Raw genomic sequence first — 10,398 nt, 5'->3', positions numbered from 1 at the left:
TCAGGCCGGAAGAGGCCTTTGGCCCTACTCAGGCCAGTTTTCTGTTTCCCTAACTAATGCAGTCTCAGGTCCCGTGTGCAATTGGATTGGAGCAGAAGCTGTGTTCCACTCACCAGAAGTCTTAAGATCCTGTGGCAGGTGTTGTGGGTAGCTGGCGAGTGTCAGCCAACCCTGCGCCCTAGCTACCCCGGTGCTTTTCTGACTGGAAGAGGCTTGTGGCCCTACTCAGGCCGGATTTCTCGATAGATGCATTTTTTAATGTAACCCATACATAGGTCCTATTAAAATAGATGTACACTTTTACTCAAATGAGTTCATATTCTCTACAGAATATAAAATTATAATGGATATCACCAAATGAATACCTCAAGAAGATACTTCCATTTATTTTATAATACCTAGCATCCCTCTATCCACTTCCACCTATCACAGTCTGGAAAGCTATGACTTAGCTTAAGAGATTTAAAAGCCAGGTCACCACTGCTGGTGCTAACCAGTATGTGCTACATGAAAGGCACCTGCTCCTTTAGTCCTCTCAACCACCTTATAAAAGTGCTAATGTTCACCACTTACTGATAACCTCCTGAAACTGAGAAAGAACCTGAAGAAAATGTATAACAGCTTTCCCTTGTCAAACTGAGTCATACACTCAGCAAGTCATACTTTTAAGTCTGTGGTCTTAACCAAATTTTAATGACTTTCTCACAAGGTGCTGATTATAAGTTTAAAATATGACTTTTGACTGTGGAAGTCATGCACAATATATAGTTCTTCTTTATCCTGAAATCAGTACTGCATCCTGCAATACATATGGCTTTCAGTTCAAATGCACAAAAGCACCAAAAACAGGAAAGTGAAGAGCAACGAGTCACCCAATTTCATAGATGTAAAAGCCAACCAAAGAAGCTGTTCTTGTACTTTTCATAAGATCGTGCAACTGTTGAAAGGTGGGTTCTTCAACAATCAAGCATGTTGCATGCAGCCCCCAAATGTCACGTCCCTCTTTTCACTTCCACAACATTGCTGCCATGGTACAATTTAAAACTATAGCTATATCCTCTACATACTCACCTGTGGTTTATGGTATTCTGTATTCCGTTTTCTTATGCTGGGTCTCCTCTAGAAATCTCCATATAGGTAGGCTGTGAACCTCGCAGCTCCAGGTCCCAAAACCTTCTTATTGCAAGGCAAGGAAACATGCAGGGATTAGCAAGTCCTCTTTTCACCACTGCTATCCCAACTGCAGGGAAGGAACAATTCTTTCTTGGCATTCATGTCCTAATAATGTGCTATTTAGATATATATAGTGACAGTCAAGACATAATTTAGAGAGATATGGGATTATTTTTGAAAAATAATCTTACTTTTACAAGTTTTACAACATGGTTTCACATGAAACCATGGGAGGCTATTGCCTGAACCTCCCCCTTCCACCCTCCCTTCACCACCAACCCAAAGTTTAGGAAGATGCTTGGAAGGCTCAACTTCATCCCAGCTCAGGTCGAACTTCCTCTGCCATTATCTTCCATTCCAGTGCTGGGTGTCTAAACAGCCTTCTGACAATTAGTTTTTATTAACCCAGCTTCTCCTGTTAAGATATGCTCCATCTACTTGATCCTGGGACATTTCATCCTATTGGAGGAGAGTATCTGCCTAGCTCTCATTAAACTGTGTGGCATCCCCCAAATCTTTGCTGCAATTTGGACTACTTTGTACACCTACTAACAGGCTTCTCTCTCCTGGTCTCACAATGTTTTGTTTTGTTTTTGTTTTGTTTTTGTTTTGTTTTTGTTTTTGTTTTTGTTTTTGTTTTTGTTTTTGTTTTCGTTGTTCTTGTTCTTGTTCTTGTTCTTGTTCTTGTTCTTGTTCTTGTTCTTGTTCTTGTTCTTGTTCTTGTTCTTGTTCTTGTTCTTGTTCTTGTNTGTTCTTGTTCTTGTTCTTGTTCTTGTTCTTGTTCTTGTTCTTGTTCTTGTTCTTGTTCTTGTTCTTGTTCTTGTTCTTGTTCTTGTTCTTGTTCTTGTGGCACAGCTTGCATGTGCCCCATCTTGCACACACTCCATGTCATGGAGTAGTTGTTGACAAGGTTTTGTTGTTTGATTTTTTTGTTTGTTTTTCTTTTGTTTTGTTTTGCCTTGAGATTTTTTAAACTGTAAGCTCTACTGTTTTAGTTAGAGTTATTATTGCTGTGATAAACCCCATGACCACCGCAACTTGGGGAAAAGAAAGGATTTATTCACCTTACCCCTCCACGTCAAAGTTCTGTATAAAAGGGATAGGAACTCAAGCAGGGCAAGAACCTGGAGGCAGGATCTGATGCAGCATTCAGGGTGGAAATATATGTACTAGCTATCTCCACATGGCTTGTTCACCCTGATTTCTTATAGTACTCAGGACCACCAGCCCAGGAATGGCACCATCCACAATGGGCTGGGCCCTCCTCCAGCTATCACTAATTAAGAAAGTGCCTTAAAGGCTTGCCTACAGCCTTATCTTATAGAGGCATTTCTTTAATGGGGTTCCCTCCTCTCAGACATCCAGCATTTGTCTAGGTGACATAAAACTACCTATCTAGTACATCTATCTAATATATGAACTCTCTTCTCAGGGGTGTGTGTGTGAGAACGAGTGAGAGAGAGAGACAGAGACAGAGAGAGACAGAGACAGAGAGAGTATAAGTATGTGTTGTTTAAGTATCTTATTCCCTTTAAATACACGCACATTTTCTCTGGCATGTTCCTTGTCATGGACTTCATTGGCTCTCCTGTAATATTCTTAATCTGTTGGACATCAACATGAGTACAGTGACACTGTCTGAAACAATTAAATATCAACAGGATCCACGATTTTGCACAGTGTTCTTTAAATGTCAATAATATTTGCAAAATGCTAATAGTTCATGAAGAAGGCATCACTAGTACTGGTGTCCTGCAATATATTTTCCTTCCCATTTTTTTGTACTTAGCAGTCCCCACTTGACGACAGGCAGTGTGCTCCCTTTTCATCCCCAGACTTTACTCTTAGGATGCTTTTCTAGTTCAGCTCACCTTTCCAGCTTAACAAATTAACCCCAGACCATCAATGGGACATAGAAAGCGAGAATTCTTTTGCTGTAGTCCCATGTATACCTAGTGATGACTTGAATATACCATTATTCATTTATTCACCTGAACAACATAAGAATTTGTCAAATTGAAAGGTTCTGGCCCTTCGCTCTTGTAATTTTTACTTTTCTCAGTGCTCAGCTGGTCCAGGCATCAAGGCATTCATTCTATGTGACACATTTTTCCTCTTTGTTTTCAAATACCTTCAAAAGGAACTCTACACACAACAGCCATGAGTTCTCTCCCTTTTCAGTCACATGTCAAATCATCTCAGTCAGGCATCCACTCAGAGGAGCCTTCTAAAGAGGCTCTTGGAAAGGTCAACACTCGCCAGCTAATTGGCTAAGTGGCCTTTCCTTCAGTCTTTAGCTGCCTTAACTATGTCATGCTGATATTGCTGACAGACTTTCCATTTAAAAAAATATCTTCCCCTTTATTCTTTTAGCATGCCCCATTCCTTTTCTTTTTGTATGTCTTGCACTATATCCTCTTTGCAAAGAGTGTTGTTGCTAAAGACTCACACTGAGTCTACCTCTGTTGCTCTCTACTTTGTCTCCTGAAAGACCAGGTTCCTTTCTCTGACTTCAATCGCCACCAATATGTAAACAATCCATGGATGTACTTATCATTTCCACCCTTATCGTTAGCTTCAGCTCTGTATCAAGGACCTATACCTGAATGTAATAAAGGTAGATGAAAATCGCTTCCCAAAGCCTACTTTTTCTGCTTTATTTTTTTTCAAAATAAAACTAATTATAATATTTGTAGACTAGGTAAGTGGCATTTAATACATAATACATAATTTAATACATAATTTAATAATAATTTAATACATAAGTCACTGTTCACAAGCTAATACAGAAATCTCAGAAATTTTTCACAACAACAAAAAAATGTATCCTGTTCATCTCAATTTTAATGGCAGGGCAAAAGGAAGTTACCCCTTTTAGTAGTTTACTAAGGGACTAAAAAAAGATGGAATATATGCTACCTATTACAGGTCCAAATATTAACCTTAATTCACAGAGAATGGTAAAGGTAGCAAAAGTGTTTATTTGAATAAGCCAAATCTAAAGCTTTACCCACACTAACTGGGGAGAAAAACTAAGAAGGAAGCCATGTAACCTGTTTGAAAGACTATCTGAGAAATATACTCCAGTTCTGTGCATAGGAAGAAATAGTTCAATGGATAGGCACTTAGCCAGTGCTAATCTATGCTGTCCAGTGAAGAATCTCCAAGGCAGACTTGAGACTCAGAGGATTTGCTCGTGGCAACTCACATCTTATCTACTGGCAGAATTTCTCCTTGCTAGGGAGAAGCCAGTCTTTATTTCATGAATGAACCTCACCTATGGTATGGATGAAAAGAAGATCAACTCAAAATCGATTGACTTAGATGTGATGATCCTCACCTATGAACAGAAATGAATAAGCTGGGAGAGGAAAGAGGCAGCTGGTGGGGGAACTATGTTGTGGCTTGATAATCAGAAAGTCTTAGTATAAATACCCCTAAAATTGTGTGTGTGTGTGTGTGTGTGTCCTAACATATAAAGCTAAAAACAGGCAAAGAAAACCTTGTTCTCATTTCCCTATTTGTGTGCTCTTGCTCTTCATTGATACTCCATTAGAGCAAACACCTGCAATGAGTTACTCTTATTTTCGTGAGCTCTTTACCATCCCCTTCTAAAGACATTAAAGCAAAACTCTAAAGACAGTAATGTGAAACTCAAAGCCATAATCAATAGCTACATTCTCAATATTTTTAAGTATCCATGTGGCATCTAATATTTCTATTTGGGTAGCTTAGAACTGTCAATTCATTAGCATCATTTCAAGGCCTCAACCACACACACACACACACACACACACACACACACACACACACAAGTGTAGGCAGAGACTTGAAGTGCCAGGTTGGGGAAGGTATCCATGGGGGTCCCAACCCTGAGAGAAGGAGAGGAAGGGGAAGGGTTGTGAGAGGGGGTGACTGGAAGGGTCAGTGAAGAAGATGTAAAGTGAATAAGTAAAATAAATAAATAAATAAATTTTTAAAAATTGCAGGCAGCTAAAGAATGCCAAGAGCTAGAGAGATGGTCATCTAGGCAGATTTATCAGGTTATATCCAGAAATATATTTGTGCATACATATACATTTATATAACAATTAATGAAAAAAATCAAAAATTTAAAAACAAACCAAGAGAGCTATATGGGAAGGTTTAGAGGGAGGATAGGGAAGGGAAATTTATGTAATTATATTATGATCTCAAATATAAAAGAAAAAAGCAGAAAAGATTGCTGGCTCCAATGTTTTTCAAGATTAGGATAGAAACGTGGTAAGACTCAGGCTTCAAATGGTGATGTCATTCATGGAAAAGCATCAAGTACTTTGGTGACTCACAAAGCAAAGAGGGTCAATTAGTGCTTAACTGCAATTCTGCAGCTTAACTGTGCAGGGGCAAAGCCCGTCACTCTGACTTATTTACAGGGACGGAATGTGCTCTCTGAATTCGTAAAAGCTGTCATGTTGTCGATCTAAGCGGACTCGTTCCATCCCTTCGATATTGTACTTTGTGGACAAGCATCTATAAACAAAGAAAGGGTGGTATTTACTTCACATTGTGGTCTGCCAAATTCTAAACGAGATTTTCAATGCCTTTTACTTGTTCTGTGTAATGTTATACTTGTCCTCCTTGTTTGAGGGAAGAGGAAGGGATCCTTGCTCACTGTTGATGCTGCGAAGTTTATTTCAGACACATTTCCTTCTTACCTAATTCATTTTTTTTTCACTAGAGGAGGATCACAGAGAAGAACATAGGAAAGGAACAGGAGATCTCCCACTTTGTGTACCCTGTGTACCCTCCCACCTGTCCTCAGGATAGTGCTCTTCGTTCTTAGAAGTACAAAGCTCAGTGCTTTCACTGCTGGGGATTTTTATGTTGCCCTTCCTGGGGGGGGGGGGAAAGGAGAAAGCAACCCACCTTGTATTTATCAAACTTGGAGTTATCAGATTTTCTTGAATACATTCTTATGGTGTCACAGAGTCCAAGTGTCTGTAGTATTTTTGACCTTGAAAAGGAATGGATGTTACTTTTCTGACATGAAGGTCCAGAGGATAGGGATATTTAGAATAACTAACTCCTGATAAAGTATGAGCTGTCGGAGTATACTGGAAATCTTGTCCATGACAAGTAGTATGATTAGATATTTTAGTGAATTAATTTTGAGACGATCAGGGGTCCCATGGAAGAAGTCTGAAAAACACACATTGGCAAAGTTAGGTAACTGAGGCAACATTTTTGAAGCTCTGTGTGTTTTTATAGCCACTTGTTCTGTGGTTGCCTCCTGTTTACAAGTTCTAGAAGTTACTGATTTCTGGTTTTGTTGTTCGCATTCTTTTATTTGGGATCAATGTAAGGCAACAACTCTATTTGTGAAATAAAAATTTCAAACAGGCATCTACTTTCATCATTTCATAAAATGTATTTAAAGCCATAGAAGTAAATAGGACATGTTCTTGGAATAAAGAAAAATGTGCTCAATGGAATGACTTTGCTTTTACAAAAACCTCAGCATTGATTTTACCTTCCCTAGTTTCTTGACTGACATGGGAAAATCTAATCACTGCCTTGCTCCTGCCCACGTGGAAACCCTCAGCAGATCATCTTTCTAAAGTGCCAATTTAAAGTGAGAAAGTATCTTCCTCCAGAGGGCAATAGATGGGCAAAAAATCTGAGCAGGTCAATAGTCAAGAGATGAATGGCTTTCATCATAAAGATATTAAACACTGGGCATTGTTTGTGGAAATGCCCAGGGTGGCATAGCTTCTGGAGCTTTATGCTCATGAATCTAGTGACAGGCTTAGGATGTAACCCTGTTTTTATCTCAACCAAGCCAAATGTTTGTTTGTTTTATTACTAATCCTTTGTTATTCATAAACAATATTATTTTTCCTGGTATAACTACAAAACTAGCTCTTACAGAAACTATTTCGGCACAGACATAATTTTGTGGTAAAATAAAATTTCTAATATTATTCTGGAAAATACTTAAGTATAAATTTATACTCTTTGACAGTAAGTTCAAGGGAGAGTGAGGACAGAATCCTAGGTGGTTACATGAATAATTTCCCCAAAATCAAATAACATCCAAAAATAATGAAGGTTTTCATGTGTTTCGTCTGAAAACAAAAACTCATTCCACTCATCCCCAGTATTCTGGCAAGAGTTTTCTTGTTATTCTAAAATTCAAAGACAGAATCATTTTTACACTGGTTTGAAATTGTAAATATATTTGTGTGGAGAAGCATAGAATTATACTCTTAAAGAGAACTAAACACATGATTAAAGTGATACCCACATACCATACATGGTGACAAATCTCATACTGTGCATTAAAATGACTTACTCTTGCCTGTTACTATGTTGACTATATTTAAGAAAATTCTATTCATTTCTTACATTAAATCTGTCATCAACCAGGGAAGCCTTAAGCTAATACCCTCCCTCAGTACTCTTAAATTAGTTATTTAACCCATTTCATCATCTTTATAACATACTGGGAATGAATTCAGTTTCCTATCACTTTGACCAAACACACTGACTACTGCATCTTACACTTCTAGGTTGCAGTCCATTACTGACAAGGCAGGAACCTAATGGTAGGACTGTTTCCCAACCCACAAAGCATTACATCTGACTAGAGAGCTCACTCAGAGTCAAGAAAGTATGACAGGAACCATGGAGGAACCCTGCTTGCTGGTTCACTCATGGGCTCATGTTTAGTTAGCTTTCTTATATAGGTCAGGACCAACTGCCTAGGAATGGTACTGCCCACAGAGGGGTGGGTCCTCTTACATCAATTAATAATCAAGACAATATCAAACAGACACACCCACAGCACGATCTAATCCAGACAATTCCTCAGATTAGGCTCTTCTCTCAGATGACTCTAGGGATGTCAAGTTGAACACTAACTAGGGCAGGTCCTTGATGTATCCTAATCAACTCAAAAAGAACTTGTGCCAGATCACCACTCATCATGTTTCAGCTCTCCCAGCCCTGTGCATGCCTTTCTAAATCTCATCTCTTTCCTTTTCTTCTCCTTCAGGTAAAACCTGGACAGAAATATTCCAAAGAGAACTGCACTAGCGAGCTTAATTTTTAACACAATTAGTGTAAGTTTGAAGAAAACATCTCCCCAAAGGACAACTGCAGCAAACAAGGGAGAGGTTGGGCCGTTTAGTCAGCCTAGTAGAGCCACCTAACTCAATGTGTAGAGAGGCTGCCTCTCCTTAACTCTGCTATTCTCACAGTAAAAACAGCAGTACCTACATTCGGTCTTAGCTGACAAATTGATTAAAGAATTGAATCAAGCTTTTTTAGGATTGGGTACTACAATATACCTTTCCTAAAATTCATAGCAACCTCCCAGTGAAAAGCTATTCTATTCATCCATGAACAAGATGAATGGATGGAGAGGCAGCTCTTGGCACAGCCTCTTCCTCCTGTCTTTGTCATAAATGCTCTCTACCTATCAGATTTGCCAGAACTGGTTCTTCCGTGAAAAGCTATTTGTCTCACCAAGGGGAAGAGTGGATATGGATGTTTTTCCTGTTACTGTGTTCAAGACACAATATTTCTACTTTACCTAGATAGCAGAACTATCGCAGAAGCATATGCTTATAGTAACTCCTTTACTCTCCTGAAGTTATAACTTCCAATCTCATTTATTATTCTTTCTTTTATAACTGTAATCTCCAATGTCTTCTTCATCTCTCCAGCTACCAGTGAATGAGTTCTATTATTTCCCCCAACATGTATAACAAAATTTCCTTTTATTTTTCCTATCTTTTTATCAACTTGATTGAAGCAAAGAAATCACTAAAGATTAAAAACAAGCTTCCAGTTTCCATCTACACCCAGAGCTGATCTCCCAGGAGTGCCTATAAGCCTGTAAGTGCAGGAAAGACCACCACTTCTGCTCAGAGGCCTGAAAGCCTCAGAACACAAGAAACAAGGAGCAGCCTAGAACAGGATCTTTCCAGTTTCTGTCTGATGAGAGCTGGTCCTGTACCACACTGCTCCATATCCAAATACCACTAGAAGAAATCCGGTCTCCCAAGAATCCTGACACACCAGTGAGTACAAGTAAGACTATCACTTCTGCTCAAATTCCTGGCCCAAAAGGGACCCACCCAGACCCATCAGGACATGGGAACCAACAAACAGCCAGGGACAGGATCCTTCTGGTTTCCATCTGTTGCCTGGAGCTGACTCTATGCCACAGCTCTCCATGCTCAAATTCCTCCCAGATAGAATTGGTCTCCCAAGAGTACTGACACATAGGCATGCAGGAGGAACAAGCCACAGTCAGAGACAGCAAGACCAGCTAAAACCAGAGATGACAAGATGGCAAGAGGCAGGAAGCAGAATAAGCAACAGAAACCAAGGCAACTTGGCATCATTAGAACCCAGTTCTCCCAATACAGCAAGCCCTGAATACCCCAACACACCAGAAATGCAAGACTCTGATTTAATATCGCATCTCCTGATGAGATAGAAGACTTTAGGAAAGACACAACTCCCTTAAAGAAATACAGAAGACAGGTAAACAGCTAGAAGCCCTTAAAGAGGAAACACAAAAGTCCCTTAAAGAATTACAAAAAAAACCCAACCAAACAGGTGAACGAATTGAACAAAACCATCTAGACTCTAAAAATGGAAATAGAAACAATAACGACATCACGAAGGGAAATAACCCTAGAGAGAAAATCTAGGAAAGAGATCAGGAGTCATAGATACAAGCATCACCAAGAGAATGCAAGAGATAGAAGAGAGATTCTCAGGTGTAGAAGATACCATAGAAAACATTGACACATCATGTGAGTTCTTTTGTGATTGGGTTACCTCACTCAGGATGATGCCCTCCAGGTCCATCCATTTGCCTAGGAATTTAATAAATTCATCCTTTTTAATAGCTGAGTAGTACTCCATTGTGTAAATGTATCACATTTTCTATATCCATTCCTCTGTTGAGGGGAATCTGGGTTCTTTCCAGCCTCTGACTATTATAAATAAGGCTGTATGAACATAGCATGTGTCCTTTTTACCAGTTGGAACATCTTCTGGATATATGCCCAGGAGAGGTATTGCGAGATCTTCCAGTAATACTATGGCCAATTTTCTGAGGAACCACCAGACTGATTTCCAGAGTGTTTGTACAAGCTTGAAATCCCACCAACAATGGAGGAGTGTTCCTTTTTCTCCACATCCTTGCCAGCATCTGCTGTCACCTGA

At 39.4% G+C, this 10,398-nt stretch overlaps 1 long non-coding RNA gene across 1 annotated transcript in view; it reads right to left on the bottom strand.

Moving 5' to 3' along the window:
* The window catches only part of LOC110312182, a 28,361-nt gene extending 26,677 nt beyond the window's left edge, over positions 1-1,684 (bottom strand). Inside the window, exons 1-2 of the long non-coding RNA XR_002380032.1 lie at positions 1,365-1,684; positions 1,072-1,173 (exon numbers count right to left, since the gene is read on the bottom strand). This is a non-coding gene — a long non-coding RNA (uncharacterized LOC110312182). The remainder of the gene's footprint in view (positions 1-1,071; positions 1,174-1,364) is intronic.
* Positions 1,685-10,398: the final 8,714 nt, after the last annotated feature.

The sequence above is a fragment of the Mus caroli genome, chromosome 17 (genome assembly GCF_900094665.2).
Source record: "Mus caroli chromosome 17, CAROLI_EIJ_v1.1, whole genome shotgun sequence".
Classification (NCBI taxonomy): Eukaryota; Metazoa; Chordata; class Mammalia; order Rodentia; family Muridae; genus Mus; species Mus caroli.
The sequence above is the reverse complement of the archived record's forward strand: the minus strand, read 5'-3'. Positions and strand labels throughout refer to the sequence as shown.